The sequence below is a fragment of the Acromyrmex echinatior genome, chromosome 16 (genome assembly GCF_024713525.1).
Source record: "Acromyrmex echinatior isolate Ae372 chromosome 16, ASM2471352v2, whole genome shotgun sequence".
NCBI classification, from domain to species: domain Eukaryota; kingdom Metazoa; phylum Arthropoda; class Insecta; order Hymenoptera; family Formicidae; genus Acromyrmex; species Acromyrmex echinatior.
Genome location: NC_141867.1, coordinates 881,349 through 898,263, shown reverse-complemented (window position 1 = coordinate 898,263; position 16,915 = coordinate 881,349). Strand labels below are relative to the sequence as shown.

Below are 16,915 nucleotides of genomic sequence, written 5' to 3'. Positions count from 1 at the left end.
GGAACACGCCGCTTCGGCTTTTCGTCACGTGCGCGTACAGAAGCTTCGATAGTCGTTTTCAACAGCGAATTCTGTAACCTGTAAATGCTGGAGAATAGAGTTGCTATTGGGGGGGAAGGAGCGGGGGGGAGAGAAAGAGAGAGAGAGAGAGAGATTGTGACACGTTCCACACGCACCACGTGCATGTAGTGATATGTACGAATGCTTTTACATTTTTACAGGGATATTTTATCTCTTCTCTCTCTTTCTTTCGATGACTTTCTGGTTTCTTTTCGCTTCTTCAACGGAAATTGCAGTATTGCCCCGGTATTCGCAAATGCATAGGCAACTATTCTTACGAAACGTTATCTTTTTTTTCGTTGTTCTTTTCAATCTTGCATCGGGAATTTGCTAATGCATGATTTACGTCGAGTTAGAAGAATATATTAGTTAAAGGAAACCTTGCTGGCAAGACTTTATTAATTATAAGAAAAATATTCATATTGTCGAATGCTGATATATGTATATTTTGAGAGTTGAGTAAAATATCAGATTGTAATGTTTTAAATTAAAAACATAACTATCAGCATGCAATTTCAACAAATCAACATTATGCGTAAATATTGCAGAATTTTTCATTTCCTGCATCATTACTGCATCATTACTGCATTAAATGCTAGTTTCTACGCGATATTCAGCACAAAATCCGTGATAAGCCATTCAACTTACTTTGAACATCTCTCTCGTTTCGTTAGCAACTATGATGGTCAGTTAGTCAAATAACGCGCTAAATAAGATTGCTATTCGCTTATGTACTCTTTATTCAGCATACATACCACACACATACGCACACACATAACACACGCACGCGCGCACACAGCAGCAGCAAAAGCAAATCTGCTTTAAGAACAAGAGCAAGCTCAGTTTTTCCTCTTTCTCTCTCTCTCTCCCTCTCTCGTTTACTTCGCCATCCCCTGAAAACGTGCAATTCCGTCGATGGATATCACGTCACGAGTTTATTACGTTTCACGAATCTCTTCATGAGAGAGACAAAGGCTAGGAGATGTTCATCTCGAATTTCCCGCCGTGCTAATCCGGCGCTATGCGTTATTCGTAATACTACACTGAGCGAAATTGGGGTTCTTCGAGGAGATTGTTACAACATTTTATGCCTTGTGACGTTATAATAATGTAAAAATAGGGGTGATAGCCCAGTGTCTTCTTCAGCGATAAAACTGCTAACAAAATTGATTCATTATCAATTAAAAAAGATTTATAAGAATTGTAAAATCCATATAGAATCATAAGACTCATAAGGAATTTAGATGTTGTACTGGTTAAAGTGATTTGCATTTCAAATGCTCAAGAATATTAAATTTTGAAATACGTTTTGTTGGACTTGAGAATTGTACGTGGTAAGATATTGTAAATTTTGTTGTTTTTTTATGCGGAACACATATTAAATGTAATTGAGGAATCAGTTCTGTAACTCTTAAGCACAGTTTGTGACAACTCACGGTTAACTCTTAATCGAGATTCAACTTATTCATTATCTCTTTCCAATTCTAGAAAAATTCTTGGAAAAAGATGAGAAACAAGTTTTTTGCATTTTAAAAATAGTCATTTTATCCAAATTTATCCTACAATTACAGTCGTTAAGAGTTATAGAATAAGCCTCTTAATCTTAATTTAAAAAATATTTTTATCATGACATTTTTAAATTAAATAACGCGCATGAGATAAATAACTATAAACTCAATAGATGTATAACATTGCGTGTATAAAAATACATCCAACCTCTCTTTTCATTGTTCCATCTTTATGACGAAGCTTCTTTAAATGAGCTCGCTTTGTCACGTTGATTGATATCTCTCGGAAATTTTCCCGATACGGTTTATGTTCCGTTCCTCTCTCTCTCTCTCTCTCTCTCTCTCTCTCTCTCTCTCTCTCTCTCTCTCCCCCCCCCCCTCCCTCCCTCCCTCCCTCTCTCTACGCCCGTATACATATTTCATTTATGCTAAGTATTTGAGATGACAAATGGGAGCTGACAAATGATGATCTTAATCAATTTTCAGCTGTATTTTCATGATCAAATACGTTATATCATATATTTTATATCATATATTTTATTATCCTATATTGCTATCTAATTAAAATTGAAATAAGTATAAAATATAAGCTATTTTCACATTGTTTTTAATATCGAAAGATTTCTTACAAAATATTTGTCTATATATATTTATATTTATATATATTTATTCGTTTTTATTGTTATTTTATATACAATTTAATCTCAATGATTTCTTTCTGTTTATAAAAATGACATTTTTTAAATTCTTAATAATATTAATAATATTAATTAATAATATTAATAATAATGCTAGTAATGATTGATTATTTGTTATGTAATTATTTTTCTGTAATGATCGAAGCTTTAATGTTTTAATATTAAGAAAAAATCTGCTCTTTGTAATCTTTGTAATAGAACAAAATAAAGTAACAAACTTTCGTAAAAATGAATAAACAAATTACGTGATATTTGGACTTTAACTTTTTCAGTTCAAATTACTATTGAATATCACTTACAATAAGTAATGCTTCTCACTATTATGAATGTCACGAAAAATCTAGGACTTATATTAAGGATTTTATTAAATTACTATTTTTTCTTTATTCATGCGTTTTTTCAATAATTGATAAAAATCTAATAAAATCTAATCTAATAAAATTTGATTATACAGTGTTTTATTTGATACTTTTTGATATTTTTTTTTGATAAAAATACAAGATATTTATTTTTATAATATGGAACATTTTTCATAAAATTGTGCACTGATCATTATTTCTCATTGTGTAATCTCATTCTCCGTAATTAATTAGAAATCCGTTTGTAATTTAGATAATTCAGTGTATATGGATTTCAAATGGATTTCAAATGCACTTAAATGGAATTAAATGATACCTTAGGCAATGCTAATGAATCTATATAAAGCACTACGTATGCCATAACAGTTTCCAAAACTAACTTGAAATGTAAAGTCAGATCAGAATATTCTATGTATATTTGTTTCAAAACGCGATGAAAATTTCATAATCGCTATAGTCAGATATGGTCCATTCGATGCTATAAATTATTTTTATGTCGATCGAAACTTCAATGTTTTAATGTTAAGAATAAATCCGCTCTACATAATTGAACAAAATAAACGGTAACCCATAAAAAGCCCAAAATAAAAAATAAATAAATAAATTACTCGATTGATTTTTTTGCATCAAATTATTGCCAAATGTCACTCAAAATAAATAATGCTTCACTGTTGTGAATGTTTACCATAAAAAATTCACAAATGCTTTGAAGCATTTGATTGACTAATCGAAAGAAAGAACTTTATTAATTGATCAATAAAATAATCTTTTGAATTCTATTTGTATCATCAGTGGATGTTATTGTAAAACTTATCTATTCAAACTTGCATATGTCATACACAAAATCGTGTTTCGATAAACAAGGTTGACATTCTGTTTCTTTCGAGCGATTGTTGCGTACTCATTGACTGTTTTCAGCAGAGAAAACTGATCAATGAGTGCTCAGATGATTCTTTAACATAGTTGGTTCTTACACTTAGATCCAGCAAAGAAGTAAAGGCAACTAATCATATTAAGGAATCATTGACTGCTTACTGATCAGTTTTCTGTGCTGAATGTATAGTCATTCCTTTCACACGATATGCGAGCAAAGAAATAATAATACAAATTGTTTAGCAACATTATTAATATTTGAAACGCGATTATTTCTTATTAACAATTATTACACTGCAATTAATTATCTTTTACAATTTGCGACTGTAATGTGTGTCGAGATGATTATTGAAATATTCCCTATTTTACTTGATTTAGAAGTAGAAAAGCGATGAATATTCATTATTAAATTATTACTTCATATTACTTACGTTATGAAATACGTAAATATTAATGGTAATTACTTCTTTTTTTTTAATGATAAATGGATGGATTTAAATCTTTCGTTACTTTAAACTATTCGCCGCTTTCAATATAATATGATAATTATTATTTTTTAGATTGAGAACACGTAGTAATGCACGAATCATCGGTCTGAATAATTCAAGTGCAATAAGTCTTAGTGTGATACATTAATTGTTTCTTAATAATGATTATTGATTCATGTATTTTGTGAAATTGCCCATAATTAACATCGGAAATACTATACAAAAATTAATTTTCGATCTATATACGAATAAATCTTTTTCTTTCAACAAATATACATAATTATAATTATATAAATAATGTGCGATATTTATAATGTACGGTAATAACCTATTTATCGGAAATAATACGAAACACGAGGCATATAATAATTAATATTTTTGCGAAATTATAAAATGTTAAATATTTCAAATCAGTAAAACGAGTGATTAATATGTACGAATGTATTATAGTAAACTGTCTTTTCGTGAATAATAAAATCTACCGTAATAATAAAATCTATAAATAATTTATTCTTATATATAATTTTATTATTATTAACTTACATATATATATATATATACATATATTATTAAAATTATTCCAAAATGCGTAAGAGCATCAAATTGTTAAATTGCTAGTCAATTTAACTCGTGATATTATTGCAGTTCGTGATATTATAGTTCAATAGAGTTTGCGTTTCAAGACCAAAAAGTCATTTCGACGCATAATTTAAAGGATTACATACATAGTATATAAATTAATACAGAATTATACAAAAGAGAGCACTTAAGATTCAGCTATACCATAAAAGATAATTAAAATGTGTTCGAAAAAAAAAGACACAATAATATATTACTTTTCATAAAAGATAAATTATCTTTAAATTCTAAATTTGATTCTAAGTTAGATAATAATAATAAAATTTTACACTATACAGTAATTATTATAGAAGCTTAGATATTGAAAACGTAGTGTAGTATCGTTCGTCCAATATACACATAAGTACGTAATAATCAGAAACTCTATTAAGCGTAATGCGCAAAGTCAAATAGTAATATCCAATATTGGTAATATCCTTGGTATTCTCGTTAGTTGATTACACATGGAAAATACATATAACAGGAAGTACGAAAACAAACTTGTGCAGATAATGGAGTGATAATTGTTGAATAGTTTAATTGTTAACATGAGATTATTACTATAACTGATTATAATATTCAATAAAAAATATATTCATAAACAATTTTCTGTGTGCATTTTCCATATGAAATGTTGAAATATTAATTAAATAAATATATTTCTGAAATGCTGATATGAAATAAAGACGATGGAGACTCTTATTGATAGAAATAAAACAATAAAGTAATATCTAACCAATTCCAACGAGCGATACTAAAGTATCATTTATATTGGAATTGGTTAGAATATTACATTTTCTTTTATTTTAATATTACGAATTTTTATTTATGATAATTAAAAATTTATTTTCTACAATTGTTTCGTATATATTTTATTAGTTTACGTTAACTGTTCGACTTTAGTAGCTAAATATAATAAAACATTTATACATGAAAACATAAGTTTTGCAACTAGTTAATTTCAAAGCATTATTAAAAAAATAATTGTACAATATACAATAGAGTTCATCCATTTAAATTATTACTTTTTTAATTTTTTATTTCCGTCGATTTAAAATTGAGTCTCTGTTATGACTGTAATAGTTCACTTATCAATTCAACAGAATACAATTGATATTCTGAAATACTTTTAGATACGTCCTAATTTGTTATGATCGTTGAAGAGACAGCCGACTAGGTTACGAAATCATGACTCACATCTCTCGATTCTATTATACTCTTGAAATATTTGATTTAATTTTGAGAATCAAAAGGCAATTCCTATAGAGCGCGGTGAGAATTCTCAGCGTGAAATCGCGACAAGGTGGCGCAGATTTGCCAGAAGTGGTTGAGAGCTTGTTTGCGAGTTCGACCGAGGCCTAACGCTTTATACAGAATACCGCCACCGAAAGAGAGGGAGAGTCCTCCAACACCGATTCAAAGATATGAACATGGCGAAACCAGGTCAGAGGTCCTCGACGAGACCCTCCTTACAGACATAAATGAGGTTCCTCCTTTCGATGTCAGACGATGGAACTTCAGCGGCTGATTTCGCACGTTGATGCCTCGTCAAAGCTTTAATCGAGAAAGCGAATTTGCGCATCACATGATAATGGATTTAAAACGTATGAACTTTAAAATAGAAACTTTAGAAGCAGCTTTCGAGTAGTATTGATTATATAAAAAGTGACTTGTAGATATAAGTATTACGTATAAAAAGGTGGAACGTTTTTCTGATATGTATGTGTGAATGTGTGAAGTGGAATATATTATAGTTAATTATAACAATAATTATTAATTGCAAATTGATTATTGAAATACCCATTATTCAATTATTCGAAAAACTACTGTTTCTGTCTCTTCTTTAATAAAAGTAAATGAAGATTACATTAATTTAAAGTAATATTGTATGTATTATATGTATACTTAAATAAATTAATTGTAGCAATAATTGTTAATTATATTCTTTAAGCAATAATTATAAGAATAATTGTTAATTATAGTCTTTAATAAATAAATAAAGGTTACATGAATTCAAAGTAAAATTATATATGTATATCTAAATAATTATCATTTATTACTAAAATTACTTTATTTCAATATGTATGTGTATTTCAATACATATAACATTATTTTAAATTTATCTAATTTTTATTTATTTGTTAAAGACTATAATTTTTTGAATAATTGGATAATGTGTATTTCGATAATCAAGACGCGCATACAATAGCTATTTAAAGAGATCCAAATTTCTCTATCTATTTTTTTCTCGAATGCACTTACAGCAGATGATGATCAGTGAAAGACGAAATATTTAATTATAGCAGGTGAGGTAGGCGTAATTAAACATACAGAAAATCAGTAAAGGGTAAAAGTTAAATTGATGATCGGCTTTTGCACGACGTTACGTTATATTTCGATTATGATCGTCTCTTGGGAAAATTTAACAGCTGGCCGGTACTTGAGTTCGAAAAAGAGTGTTAGGCAAAGCCCTCTAGTAAAGGGTCGAGTGGATCTCAACCATGCTTGAAGGCTTTTTAAACGTTGGGTAACTATTTTTCGCGGTCGGATGATTGTTAGAAGCGCGCTCTCGAGACGTATTTTCTATAAAAACGCAATCGCGAAGTCCAACATTTATCTATTTTATATTTTCGCTCGACATTAATTGAACATGAGTAAAAGTGAAAAAAATGGCAAAAAGAAAAGCGAAATCACAACGTTAAAAGTGAAAAAAATTTCAAAAATTAATGAAGCAACGGAAGTTCCTGCTGCTCTCGTAGAATTATATAATTACGATACTGTAAACGACAGCAGAAAAGTACAGCAATATTTTATTTAGAGGGAACATATTTCTGTAGCTGAGAACACTGTGTTTAGAACAACACGATGAAATAAACGACATACGAGTGGTGCGCCGTAATATAACAACAGTCCCTATAAAATATACTGTGAAGTTGTCGTCGGCATATCCGTCGTCTATTCTCGTCCGCGGCAGTTGGGGTATCAGACCGTTTTATCTCGTCACGGCCGGAGAGAAGAAACGCGTGCGACAGTTACCTTATTATTTATTACTACATAAAAGGTCGCATATGCGGCGACAAGCACGGTGTATTTCATCTCGGACAGAAAATTTTATTTCCATATGCAAGAAGAGAGAAAGAGAGATTTCTTTTCGCGATAATTTTCTGTGGAAAAAACTTTTTTTTTAATTTCATTAGCTTAGAGCTTTTTATATAGAGATTTGAACATTGTTCATTTAATTTTTTATTATATATTTTTTTTCTTCTTTATTTTATATTATTTCTTAGATATATACATAATATATGAAACGGAGTATTAAAAAAGCTCTCCATTATCGACAATTTTGAATCATAATTTTCCTATTTGGAGCAAAAAAATTATGTAATCTAGCAATATTCTTTGCATTAGCCGACTTTGAAGAGCTGAATGTAAGATTCATTGTAAGCTTCAATAGAAACGTAGTTATGTAAATTATATTGAACCCAAAACTGCCATGCGCGTAAGTTACTAACGGCGAATCGTTTTTTGATCACCATTTGCAAATTACTGACAGCAGCTCGCAGATTGTCGCTTCTAGCACCTCAATTTGCTTCCTCATACGATCGATCGCAAAAATTTTATTTCTTCTCGTTACTTTCCTCTACATATATGCTTGCCTTGATTGAACGAAATATTTGTTTACATATCGTAAAGTTTGTTTGACCTTTGGGTAAAAAAATTTTTTTTTTGTTTTAATTAGATAAAGAAAAAAAGTTGACAAAATTTTAGATAAAACAGGAACAACTTGCTTTTAAAAAGAACTGGTTCTCGTTAAATAATATTTTTGAAAGGCAAATGTTAATTTATATTAATAAAATCATTTTAATGGTTTTACAAGTAAATTAATTATTTACATAATATTTTTTTATAAATTAGCATTTTTTTGGTATTTAAGTATTTACAAATTAACATAAATTACTAAGAATTATAATTGCTCGAATAATAAATAATTCATGTTTAAAAGCATGTAAAATACAGAAATTCTTATTTTACTAATTTTATAGTACATTTAAAGCTTCGCGAGCTTAATGCTTTACTCGAGATTGTTAGATGCATGTCTCTCTATGAGTAAGATAAAGTTAAACTAGAACAATCAAAAGCACGGATATGAGTCATATGAGTCAAAGATCTTGTCGAAATGCAAGCGTTTTGATTGGATTCACTTTCAACAAGTGGTTCGGAAGGCCATTAGTCACATTGAAAGCTCGCGAATATCGATAGCTCGCGTTTTCTACTGAGAAGCGAATATCTCATTAAATCGAGTTACTTAAACGTCGTTGTTTCTTAAGATCGAGGAAACAATTCATCAGATTTTAATTTATAGTACTTACGCAGGATTTCTTGGGAAAGTACAATTCTTTGGCCATTCTGTTACAAATTTCAAATAAACTTTTCTTCTCATATAAAAGTTTGATAAAAATTATCATCTGCCACTCAGAATATTAAAGCTTCAAAAGTAATCTCGAATTATCTTAATAAATATCTCAATAATTAAGACATTAGTTTTATAAAGGAAAGATATAAATAAGAATTAATAAACAAAGGAATATTGTATTCGTTGTATTTAACTTGCCATCAACGTTATCTAAATATTAAAAATAAATTATCCAAAAGTATTATTGCCTGGGCATTTAAACAATTGTTTCTTTTTAGCTTCTCTTCTTTGATTAAAAAAATATCTCACGCATCTTTTGATCGATTAAAGAAATATTCAACGCATTATATTCAATAATTTCGAAATATATTGCAGGATTCCTTTAAAAATTCTTTTCTTTGCTGCACATTTCCAACAAAGAAAAAATATTTAAAAAAATGATAGAACCGATTACAAAACGATAGCAAACGATTATTAAAAACTATTTTATAATCCAAAACTCTGGACTTCAATAACTCTAAAAAGGTAGGCTTTGATGAAAGATATCGATCGACCGCACGTGCAACTCGTTCTCGAGTTTAATTATTTTCGCGCGCACGCGAGTCGCACAACTTCCTGTTCGTTTACGGGCGTGCGATGTCAATAGCGGGCGCCGTCAACCTTCGTGGTTGAAAGCCATTAATTTTAAAGCCACGTCGGAATGCTTATCAGACAAGCCGGGAAGGAGAGTTGGACAAGTATGAAATGGACAGACCGGTAGCGGCATTCACGCGCTCGCGATGCGAACGAACGGTTCGGTTTAGAAGCAGTCGTTGCACAATCGTCGGAAAACGTCGGAAAACGAAGTAGCGATTCCGTTTATTATTAGACGCGGAGCTGTACTACTTAATCTTTTCACGTCACCTGCTTAACTGAAATTATTGTTGTAGAGATTCGTTTAGTGACATTTAATTCAAACACAAAGCACATTTCAATAATACATTATTTTAAGAGTTTGACATCAATTTTTTTTTTTTTTTTCGAAAGTATGATAGCCATTAGCAGATTTTTAATTTTCCACGTTAAGGCCTATTTTCATAATATAGTTAATAGTTATTAAAGATTGCCAAGAGTTAAAGATTACCAATTAGATTCATCAATGAAATTCATTTACCAATTTCTTGGTAATTTTTAATCCTTAGGTAATCGTATATTGTGAAAATAGGGCCAAGTCTTAAAAATGAATACAACATTTTGATGCGTTGGACATTACAATCTAAAATTACTACGAAATAAAATACAATAAAACGATCTATCCATCAAGTCTGATGCAAAATGGCACAGTCGCGAGCAATTTTCTAAATTGAAATCTCGGAACGCGCTCAACAGCTTCCTTACATATCCTATGCGCATCCTATGCCGTTACGACCCGTCGCATCTCGACTCGTGGTCAACGATGTGTGATCACATCGTGAGTACTGCGCGTGGAATTTTTCTTCAATCCAATCAAAGTCAAGAAATTCACACGCGAATCGACCGATGCCAATTTCGTTGCATGTAGGCGTTGCACTCGGGATGTAATTCTGAAGATGCTGCTTCATGATTTATGTCCCAGACATATACGGAAAATATATCAGATAATTCTTTGGTAGTTTCAAGTACATCGTAAAAATGACCAACAAATTCATTATTTAGTTACACATTGGTATGAAAAAAAGGCAACTCTATTATACACACACACATATATATATATTATATATAATATATATATATATATATATATATATATATATATATATGTGTGTGTGTACAAGAATGACAGATTGCGAATAATATAGGACATTTTTATAAGAATTGATTAAAAAATGCGAATTCTTAAAACAATTAATTTTGAAGTTAATTGCAATTTTGCTAATTTTTAAAATAAATATCCTGATTTAAAATAAATAATCCTGATGAATTACAACTTATGCCGTATTTATAAATATTAATTTTTCCCAACAAGTATTTTAAATGCAGAATTATTTTAATTTCCTTAATTAAATTTGCTCAATTAATAAAAATAATTTTACGAAAAGTATGTTTACATGATAATTCGATGTTTTCGAATTTTTAATTTTACATTTTTTTCAATCTTCTTGAAACTTACCTTTGAATGGAAAATATTCCGTCCGGAAAACTGATTCTGTAAAAAAAAATAAATTGTTAAAAATATTGGAAAGTTATTAAAAATTATATTATTCAAATATATATAATAAAATTTTTTTTTATTTAATTTAATTCATCATGGCGCTGAGACAAAGTAAAAATAGTCTTATTGTATTTATTTTAAATAATTTGTTTAGACGTGTAAGAATTAGGAATTTAACAAAAATTTTACGGATTGTTTTGTTTTTACGTTGAGTATATTTATATAAAATTTGAACACAATTCTCTCATTAGTTTAAAAGTTATTTAATTTTTTTTATTTACATGTAAAGTCATGGCTTGATAAGAAAGCAATATCAAGAATTAAATCAAATTTTATATATATATCTTTCATAAATTTGAAAACGCTTTCAATTTTCTCACACTTTATAAAAATTTAAATATCTTTATAAAAAGAAAACAAAATTGCAGAGAAGTTTTTAAAAATGCATTTTAAAGAAGAAAAATACAGCTTCAAACTGGCGTTTGAATTTTGTTTCTATAATGTTTTGTTCCTAATTTACATAAAATCGAAAATTGATATTGTTGTTATATTCTTCGAAGCACTCTTCTTTGGATGGAACATCAGACAAATTTAACAGACAAGAATTTTAAAATAGACTTTCTAAGCTTTAAAATGTTTTTTTTGACAAAAATTACTATAATGCTCTTTCGCAAAAATATCAAATTTTTTATTTTATAGAATTTCATATGTAAAAACTTAATTTTTCTAAAATGTTTTTTAACTTCGAAAGTAATAAATTCATAGAAAAAAGATAGAAAGGTAAAAGTATTTGTTATAATGCGCTTGATTTGTATAAATTTTTTCAAATTTTTTAAAAACTTTTTTGATCGATTAAGAAATTTTATAAAATTGAGTCAAAATTGTACATAATAAAAAATTCGATATCTTTGCAAAAAATAATTGTAGCAATTTTTTCAAAATGCATTTTAGAGCTTAAAAAGTTTACTTTAAAATGCTTGTCTGTTAAATTTTATCTGATGATGTTCCATCATGGTAGAGCACTTTAAAAGATAACACAAATATGAAAAAAATTTCAATTTTCAATTTTATATAATTTAGAAACAAAGTAAGAGACAAAATTCAAACACCAGTTTAAAGCTCTGTTTTTCCTCTTTAAAATGCATTTCTAAAAAGTTCTCTACGATTCCTTTTCATCGAGATACTTAAGTTTATATGAAATGCAAGAAAATTGCAAGCGTTTCTAAATTTATGAAGGATAGTGTATACTAATAACAATAAATATTCGTATACAAGTTGATTTAGATCCACTTACTCGTTTCAAAGTTATGACCTAAAACTACAAGATAATAGGTCATTTTGCTGTATAAAACCATTATGAACTAAATTACTTATTATTTTGTTTTTCGCAATTAGTTTCACGGGTTAATATCGTCAAAATTTTTAAAATAATATTAGTTGATATTAGCTATTTTAAATGTTTTTTCGTAAAAATATCGAATTTTAAGCTAATTATTTAATTGATTTGACTTTTTGACAAAACACATTAATGACAGTATGTATAGATTGTTAAAAGAATGCGGTAATACTAAAAATAAGAATAAAGAAAGAAAGAAAGATTTGACAAGTAAATGTTTACATACACTATAACTAGATTATGTGTTTTGACCAAACCAGTCGTAAAAATAGAAATAAGCGGCATTCTTCTAAATCCTTGAAAGACTCAGTTCGTGAATCAAGTGGAAGAAAACGTGTTCCGCGATTTGCCGGTAAAACAATGTTCTGCTTTATATGTCTGAGAACAGATAGAGGCGATCACGCAGGTTGATTTTCGTGAGTGAATTCTTCGAGAAAAACACAACAAATTGAGCGTGAAAAACGTCGCTTCTTCAGATGAATTACACAGAAAAAGGTTGAACATATTGTCTCTGTTAGGTACGACTATCGATATGAATTCTTCTTATTTTTTACCTTTTTTATTACATCTGAAAATTTGTTATACTTTTTGTAATCTTCAAAACCGTAGGTTTTTCTATGCATATGTTGTATGAATTGACATGTTTTATTTGATAGCGATTTTTTAAAACAAATATTTGATTAGATAATATCATTTTCACAATCTTCTAATATAGAATATTAAATATTTGAGTTATAAAGTGTTTAAATAAAAATTTTTAATAATTTTTATGGCTCGTAGCTCTTAATTTTTTATTAATTTGTTTAAATAAAATTTTAATTAAGTATATTTAAATAGAATTTATTTTACATTTATTGAAATTGTTTAGTTTATCAAGATCTCTGAAAATTTATTTTAAAAAATTTTTAAAAAGCTTTTTATTAGCTTACAGCACTAGTAATTCTACATTTTATCATATATATACTTTTTAAATAATTCTTTGACGAAAGATGTTATTTTTCCATATGTATCATTAAAATTTAAATGTTTAACTAAGAGACGTACGTAACAGATTCGGTAAATCGATAAGTACATAAGAAAAACTCATCAAGTATATGACGTAAACTGTAATTATGAGCAAACATAGCGGCGTTAATGAAAACATCTTGCACGAGTAATCTGAAATTTCACGGCAGTCTTACGTGAAGAGAGAAACTCATTTTGAATCGCTCGCCAGGAGAGGTCTTATAATTGCGTCTCGACAATTCAATCTAAATTAGCAGACGTCATAAACATTCTGGGAATCGTTACTGGCAGCTTGCGTTTGCGGAAATGAAATAAAAATTTTTTTATCGATAAAAAAATAGCTCGCAATCTAATAATAATAATGTAATTGTTGTTGTAGAAGAAATTCTGCAAAATGTTGTTATATTAAAATTAAATGCGATACTTCTTCTTATAAATCGTATAAATATTTTTCAAGTCGAGAGTATAAGCGTATACTTTTAGTCGAAAGACTTTGATATGGAAGACTTTACCTTTTGATTGATCCATAAATTTAGACCCATTATGTGATTATATAATTATTAAATTTATATTTTTATTTGTAACTACATGTGGAAACACATATTTCACTAAAATTATATCTTTATGCAGAAATTATTTTTAAAAAATAATATTTATATAACATTTTCTAAACGAAATATTACATTAAATATTTTTTTCATTTTTGCAGTTAAGAATAATATTTTTTAACGCGATAATGGAAATAATCACATGCATCTTAATTCCTGTTCTCCGTTATACATATGATTCTACATACATTCCTCGTACATACTCTTGAATGTCATTGATTAATCAACGATAACGTTCAATTAACGCCACACCCTCGTTTTCTCGCCATGGTTTTTTTCACATCGATTATAGTATAGCGGCCCTGCCTATCAAGTTAGCAGAGCGTTAACCTTGCATCGCTTAAATTACGCTTTTATTGACACGTTCTTGCTGTTAACGCGGAAAACACGTGACACGCTTGATTGCTATTACCAACGAGCGATGTACGGACGCTTCACTGAGTGTGCGCATAAATGTAAACTCTGATATTTAATGATATCTAATAGCGCGTGCAGAAGTGATTCTATCTTCAATTATTATGTGCTGGTTACATTACACCAGTTGCTTGTTATATCTTATAATTAGTCTGTCCCAGTAACATTGTTGGATTATCCGATGAGATTTAAACAATTAATGATCAAATTATCTTTCAGTAAAAGATTAATAAGATTCTTAAATTAAAAAAAAACATTAATTATAAACAAGGGCTAATTAAATGTGATGCATAAAATAAAACGATTAACACAATTTAAAATCACATAATTTTATACATTTCAGTTCAATTTCGAATCATCTTTGGCAGTCTTACAATTAAAAAATAGTCTTACATTTTCTCATACATGAACGATCCTGGATCTTCGAATTGAATAAGTGTCACGATTATCTTTGTAATTTTTTTTCTTTTAATCGTTTCATCGTGCTTTATTAGACAAATAAGATTTAACAAATTTACAATAATTTTCACTATTTATATTCTAAAGGCATCTCTACAGAAATATGAATCTTATATTTTTGAAAGTATCATTTCAATTAATCAATTGTGAGAACTTCATTACATTGTTTATTATAGACGGATTCTATTATGCTTTCATGCTTGACACGTATATTGACACAATAGATAAATCAATAAGTTTCGTTTATACATACGATTACTAATCTCTTTCACACGCAAGCATATTTCTTTGATTTAAAAAATCCAAACAATTAACCAATAAACAATAAACGACAAAACTCGATTCGGAAATTCTCGTCGGTGGCGTTTTTTCCATTTCACAGAGGAGAGGGTTAAAAGACCCTATTGATTTTCTCTCTCTCATGGTCGCTGTTGCCAAGTTCGTACTATAAGTTCGCATTGCATCGCACGCGAGTTTTCTGTCAGTGTATTGCACGGCTGACCGACATGTATCACGTAAAAGTGAGATAGAGAGAAAGAGGGTCAGAAAAAGGACAAAAAGAGACACAGAGATTTTCGCGATGGTCGTCGAAGGAGAGACAGAATCGCGCGACATGACAAGGAAATACTTTACGGGTGGTAGGTATGGTATCGGTATTTCTCAGCTCGTGGCCGTGTAATTATATGTTGACAACGCGAGGCACACATTGTACTCTGTATAGTATATATACGAACTATTAATGCGAAAATTTAATGGACCAGAGAATGCACTTCAATGCATTTATACGTGGTTTCACAGCGTGTTTCCGGTCAGTTGATCTCCTTCGTATCAATGTATTATTCGCGCTTCGATCGAGATCCTACTTGATCATCGAGATGCTGGCTTGCTTGTACTGCCCGTTTGTTCAGTATGTAATTCAAGGTGAACCAATTCCATTGATTGCGCTGATGAACATTTGAGCCAACGTCCGATTAAATTTCGCGATTCCCCGACTTCAAAATGCATCGAAAAATCACAACTGAGAATCTTATTATTAGGAAAATTTTAAATGCCAATATATTTATTATATACTTTGATCCGTAGATTGAAATATCTTAGTAGAAAATCCTAGGAATAAAATTAAGCTAGATTAATTAATTTTTAAATGCGCAATAGAGAGTGAAACTTTTTTCTTAAATTTTCAGATGCATATAATTTAACAAAACTTTAATTTATGAGTTATTTAAGAGAAATATTCTGATAATAATAGAAGAGAGATGAGAAACTGTTCAAGATATATTATTTAAAAAATTTTATTTAAAAAATTTCGGTTTTTAATTTATTAAAGAATTGAATTCCACTGCAAAGAAGATTTAAGATTTTTATTGAATAATTTAAACGTTTGTTGTAAATAAAATATAAAAGACTAGTAATGTAAAAAAACTAAAAAACATTGATTTGAACAATAATTCTGAATAAATATTCAGCATTGATTCTGAGTTAATGATGCAGTCTTTGGAAACTTTAGCGGAGAAGAAAGTGTAAAGCACAGGAAGTCATGTCAAGTTTCTGTTTTCTTGCGAAGAAAAATAAGATCGATACATCAATCTCACATCATCTGCTTTTTTTCACTGCGAAAAGGACCTTTTTTCATGTAAGCAAAGAATGTTATCGTTACGAAAGGTTATCGATACGAACCTCTCGGAGAGAAAGCGTAATGTCAACCTATCGAATTTTCAATACTTGTCCATTCGCTCGAGTATAGAAACTTCGTAATTACAAGTCGGTCGCAAGTCTCTTTGTGAGAGTAAATTGAAAATATTTTCAGAAAGGAAATGGAAAACAATTGGGAATGTATAGCAATGC

General features: G+C 29.2%; 2 protein-coding genes across 2 annotated transcripts in view; one reads left to right on the top strand and one right to left on the bottom strand.

The window, feature by feature from the left end:
- Positions 1-16,915, top strand: part of LOC105145114 (tektin-3) — a 158,984-nt gene that overhangs the window by 32,748 nt on the left and 109,321 nt on the right. The gene's annotated exons all lie outside the window — the stretch shown is intronic.
- LOC105145106 (GTP-binding protein Di-Ras2) overlaps positions 1-16,915 on the bottom strand; it is a 104,774-nt gene that overhangs the window by 63,193 nt on the left and 24,666 nt on the right. The window contains exon 2 of the mRNA XM_087414580.1: positions 11,147-11,182. The gene's annotated coding sequence lies outside the window, so the exon portion shown is untranslated. The remainder of the gene's footprint in view (positions 1-11,146; positions 11,183-16,915) is intronic.